The sequence below is a fragment of the Sciurus carolinensis genome, chromosome 18 (assembly GCF_902686445.1).
Source record: "Sciurus carolinensis chromosome 18, mSciCar1.2, whole genome shotgun sequence".
Taxonomy (NCBI): Eukaryota; Metazoa; Chordata; class Mammalia; order Rodentia; family Sciuridae; genus Sciurus; species Sciurus carolinensis.
The window spans coordinates 38,682,923-38,688,670 of NC_062230.1; positions in this window are offsets into that span (position 1 = coordinate 38,682,923).

Here is a 5,748-nt window from a genome sequence, read left to right on the forward strand (position 1 = left end):
GTCCAGCAGCCAGCAAGTGCCATCGCCAGCACCCGCCCTGGCTGCAGCCTGGCTGGGGCCTCAGGCGGCGGGCAGGGGATGGGTCCAGCTTGGTCCTGTGGCCAATCACGGCAGCCTCATTGGGCCTCTGGGGCCAGCAAGGCAAGGCAGCGGTGCTGCCCTCCAGAGCTCCTGAGTGGTTCTTTGCTCACTAGGGCTCTGTGAGAAGCACTGATCTTTGGAGGGGCCTCAGGTCACCAAAGACAGCTGCAGACACTGGAGAAGTGCGATCTTGCTGGGATGGCCACTGCCCACAGCTTCTGCCATCTTGCTGCTCCCTTTCACAGGTGGCTGGATCACAGAAGGGAAGAGGGTGTTGACCTGGTCAGCTTGGTGGGTGGGTGCCACCTGTTCTTCAAGCTCCTGACAGGCCCTTTCACTTGCCTGTTTATATTCTCATTCAAGGTGGAAAAACAGGGCGCCCTGGACACGTGGATGATACACACGAGGCAGCAGTTTTCAGATGCTGGCAACCAGGGCAGGACAGTGACCCCAGGAAAAGAGAAACCCAACAGTGTGAGCCCTGCGCTGCACCGACCTTGGCTGGGGAGGCTCTGGGCTGCAGCCCAGGGCGTGAAACTCAAAAGCAGTGGCTGCCCGGGCAGAGCCCTGAGCTCAGGGAGGTGAGGGGGCTAGGATTTGGGGGTAGAGAGAACTGCACAGAGGGTCCCCTGGGGCCTGCAGCTGGGGACCAGTCTATGCCTGTGAGGGGGAAAGGACCCGAGGGAAAGGACCCTGCAGGGAGTGGACACAAGAGTCCCCAGAGCCCACATTGGGATGGGCACTCGGTTCCCACGAGCCGCTGCTCCTAACTCACTGAAGACTGGTTGGAACCTCAGCATCGCCCCTGAGAACAGGGTGGATTAACTACGGACTAAAGGCAGTGCTGAGCAAAGCCCAGCAGCAGGCCTCTGAAGACCCACCGAGTCCAAGAGCTTTGCCAAATCCTAACTCAAAACTGCTTAAAGGACTACAACGAACCTCAGAGTCAACAATCTAAAATTCAGGGTCATCAATCCAGGTCCATTGGTGGTCCAGCTGGGAGACAGGGGCAGTTTAGTACAGAGAACAATTAACTATTTATAGGAATTAACTAAGGACGAACAAAAGAGAACTCCACAGAACACCTGGGGCAGAGAGGTACCAAGGGAAGGATCCAGACCTGGGGGAGGGAGTGTCACGGCTGCCCAGTGCCCCAGGCCCTACGAGGGTGCGAAACCCAGCTGGCAGGCTCTCTGTGGAAGGGCTGGGAAGACCTCAGGTGGGTGCGCTGTTCGTGGGGTCCAGCTTGACATGTGCAGCCATCTTGGTGGTAGCCTCCGTCCTGCCAGCAGGAGTCCCTGCACAAGTCACAACCTCCAGAGGGCCACTGAGACCGTCAGCGAGTGCACGGTCCCTTCACCTCTCCACCAACACGTCCAGAGCTCGAGAGAAAGGCCGAGCGTGCTCCAGACGGCACGGCCTCCCTGTCTAGCTCAGCACGAGCCCCGTCCTGCCTTGGGGTGCCAGCCTCCTCTTGCCCTGCCACCATCCAAGACACCCTCCGTCCTCAAGTCCCCAGAACCTGCAGCTGGTGCACTGCTGGAGCTGTCTTCCTCCTACTTAGGTCTGCAGCCCCTTCCGCCTTTGGCAGCTGGTTCTCAAATACTGGGATTGGGTTTTTCTGACGCATGAACTCACCAGAAGTAGCCAGGAGCCAGCTGGGGCCCCAGAACTTGCCCAAGGCACTTCACGTGTCCCACAGGCCAGTCTGTCACAGAACAGATACAAGCAGAGAACAGAAAGAGGCTGCTTCTCCAGCACCCTCCCATGACAGGTCAGCAGGTGGCACAGGAGGGAGCTTCATGTGTCACCAGGGGCCTTGAGTGAAAGTGACACACAGACACTGTAACAGACCTGCGACCAAGGGGAAGCTGACCCACAACCACTGCCCTAGCAGCTAAGCTGCCAAGGCTGGCCTCGAACTCGTGAACCTCCCAAGTCCCCAGGACTACCAGCTGTGCCACTGGGTCTGGCAAAGAAAAAAAATCTTTCAAACGGTCCGGCTAAATAGCGTATGACGGCCAGGCACAGGGCGCACACTGCGATCCCAGCAACTTGGAGGGAAGCAAGTTCAAGGCCAGTCTCAGCAACCTAGAGAGCCCCTAAGCAACTCAGTGAGACTGTCTCAAAATAATAAAAAGGGCTGGGGGTGTGGCTCAGTGGTTAAGCACCCCTGCGTTTGATCCCAGGTATCAAAAAAAAAAGGTTGGAATGTGGTTGCCTAGCACGCAGGAGGCCCTGGGTTCTCCGTACTGGACTGCAAATCGTTTAAAATAAAAGGAAAGAAAAAAAAAAAAAAAAAAAAAGGTGTGCACACCTGAAATCCCAGCTACTCAGGAAGCTGAGGCAGGAGGATGGGAAGTTTGAGACCAGCCTCAGCAACTTTGTGAGATCCTGTCTCAAAATAAAAAAAAGGAGCTGGGGATGTAGTTCAGTGCTAGAGCACCCCTGGCTGTCCCCAGAATCACCAAATAGAAATATAAATGCCCTACCAGGGTCATCTCTACACACACTGCTTTTTTTCCCTGTCCAACTGTTTCCTTGCTACAAAGGTGTTTGCGATTCCTCACCTACCCTCACCAACACCGCCCACCGAAATGCAGACCCAGACCCAGGGGAATCCTTAGCCTCAGGGGTCCTGTCCAGCACTGGGCACATGGAGCCTCCAAGGACAGGGTGCTTACACAAAGAATCAATGAAGCATCCAGCTTCCTAAAGAACCAGCAGACACTTCTCCTTGGGCCTGGGAAAGTAGTTCAGTGGTAAAGCACCCCTGGTTCAGTCCCCAGTACAGGAAAAAGAGAAAAAAATAATTAAAAAAAAGAAAGGTAAAAGTAAAATTACTATGACCAAAAAAACTGAGAAGACAATTATTTCCTTATTCAGTCTAAACTCTCCCTAAGCCCTACCAAGATGAACCAGGAGGAGTTGGACAGGTTTGGTTTTGCAGAACTGGGACAAGGGCCTTCACTTCTTCCTCACAACTGCTTAAAACATCAAAGATGCCAAGTTTTCAAAAAGAAATTATTCCAGGAGGGCAAGTCTGTGATAATCAGTGCATCCAACCTCTTCGCCTTTCCCCTCCACGCAAAAATGACCTCCTCCAGTCGGCTAGAAAAGCAGCACCCAGGCTGGAGTAACATGGACTTCTCCCACAGGCTTCTGCACCCATCCAGGGTCAGGTCTCACCTTCTGTGAGGGCCCTCAGCCACTGAGCCACATTCCCAGCCCTATTATTTTATTTAGAGACAGGGTCTCACTCGATCCTCCTGCCTCAGCCTCCCGAGTTGCTGGGATTACAAGTGTGCACCACTGCACGTAACTCAAGCCTTACCTTTTAATATTTGAAATGTCCCTTCGCCTCCCTGGTTTATGGGTTTTGCAAAGCAGGAAACATAGTAGCATTTCCATAGAAACGACACTGTCCCTTAGCTTAGTCACAGTGGGTGACTTCTGCCTAATTCTGGTGCTTCTGCTGGAGATTCATCACAACGTGGTCTTGGCCAAGGGGCTCCCATCCTTCACCCTGGGTCACAGAGGAAGCTGTCCCGGTTATGGACAACTCCGCTTCTCAAAGGAACTAGGCCTGACACTAAATTCCAGTTGTCCTCCTCCCAGAGGCTTTTGGCATCTCTTTTGGCATCCAGGATCTACTCAGCAGCTGTGGTTAAACAGTTGTTCCTAATCTAGAGGCCATCAGAATCATCTGGGAACAGGGCCCTCCCTCAGGACTTTTCCAGTAAGCCTAAGGACAGTGTCCACACGTTTCCATGGTGGAAAACCACACAGGTGATTCAGTTGAGGATCTCAGGTTTAAGGCACTCTCTTCTCTAAGTCACACTTTGATCCATGTTACTTAAAATCAGATTTTGGGTTTAGGGACGGGAGCTAGAAAGGGTTTTCTTCACTGGGCCTCCAAGAAATTTAAATCCTAAACATGACTGAGGTACTTCACTTCCAATCTGAGTGGAGAAAAAAACTACCCTCTCATCTGTCCTTCCCACTGTCCCAGTCACGTCCAGATGAACTAGTCATTTTTTTAAATTTTTCTGTATCTCATGATATTTAATCTTGCTGGTGGGAAAACACCACCTCTCTCAGAACCAGCTAATTCCTAGGGAGTAAAAAACTCAGTGGGAGAGTGTACTGCTCACAGGAAAGCCACTGTCCTTTATCTAACTCACACACCACATTTTCCTTTCCCTAAACCATTCCATGGCCAGGTACCAGGCAACCAGAGACCACCCCTATAGCCCAAAGCCCCCAGTTATTTAAACCAGCCAATCCTCAATGTCCCCACTCCAGCCAACCTGCCTTTCCTGCAGAGGCCGCAAGAAAGCACTCACCTATGCCTTCCCCCGTCCTGCTTCCTCCTGAGCAAACCCTGGCTTCCCTCTGCCCCTGCATGGTGTGGCATGCTCCCTCTTCCTGGGAAACAATGATCAATTCCTCTTCTGATGGCACTGGCCTCCCCCCGCTGTCAGTCAGGCACCTTCATGGGTTAAACCCCAAGACAACCCACTCCATCCATGTTTTCCTGCTGCCTGCCAGTCTTGTTCTGTCTACTTAACTAGTCCAGTGGGAAACCATATTACAAACCAAGGTTTCCACGACCAGAGAACAAGTAATACCTCTTAGTTCCTTCACACAGAAAAACCTCTTGGAATTCCTACACCTGAAACTCAACAGTCAAAGTTAGGGCTGGGGATGTAGCTAAGCGGTAGAATGTGTGTTTAGTATGCACGAGGTGCTGTGTCTGCTGCCCATCACTGCAAAACTAAATGTTAAAAAAGAAAAAAATTCAGAAGTAGTTTTGCCCAAGGAACTCCACTCCCAGAACACAAAAAGTTGCACGTATGTGTTCACAGCAGCATTATTTATAGGAGACAAAACAAAAAACAAAAAACGGGAAACATTCGTATGTCCATCAAGTGATTAACAAAATGTGGTATATGCATACAAGGGAATGTTATTCAGTCAGGAAAACGAATGAAGTGCTGAGTCAACTACACCATGGATGAACCTCAATTAATAAAATCCATAAAAGGGAATATGAGGGAACAGCGGGGCGGGGGGTCTGTAAACCAGCACGGCAGTTCCCACCGTTCTAAGAGGGGAGATGGAAGCACAATCCTGTGAATAACTGAAAACCACGACGCGCACAGGTTCAGGGCGTGAATGCTACACTGTGCATCAGACGTCTAAAAAAGCAAGCCACCTCTCCTGCACACCGACTCCTTCGCACTTCGGCGCTATAGCGCAGCGACGGCAATCCCGCCTCACGCAGATGCGCAGCCCGCAACTAGCAAATCGCGGCCGGCACGCCTTTCGGAGCCCTGGGTCCCGCGCCTCCGCAGCCCGCCGCACTCCAGCGGCCTCGGGTCCCGCGCCTCCCTCCCTCCGAGCGCTGCCGTCGGCGCCGCCGCTGCACCCGCAAACGTCCCCACAAAGCCGCGACGGCGCGGGACTCAGCCCGACACTTCGCGAACTTGCGCCGCGGTACACCCGCGCCTCGGCTCGCCCCGCCCGCTCACCACGCCCGCTCACCACGCCCCGCGTCCCCCCTCGCCCCGCCCCACGCCGTTGCGCGCCCCCGAGGCCGCAGAGAAGACGGGAAGGCTGCCCCCCTACGCCGCAACGCGACCTCTCTGCGCCTGCGCACAAGTC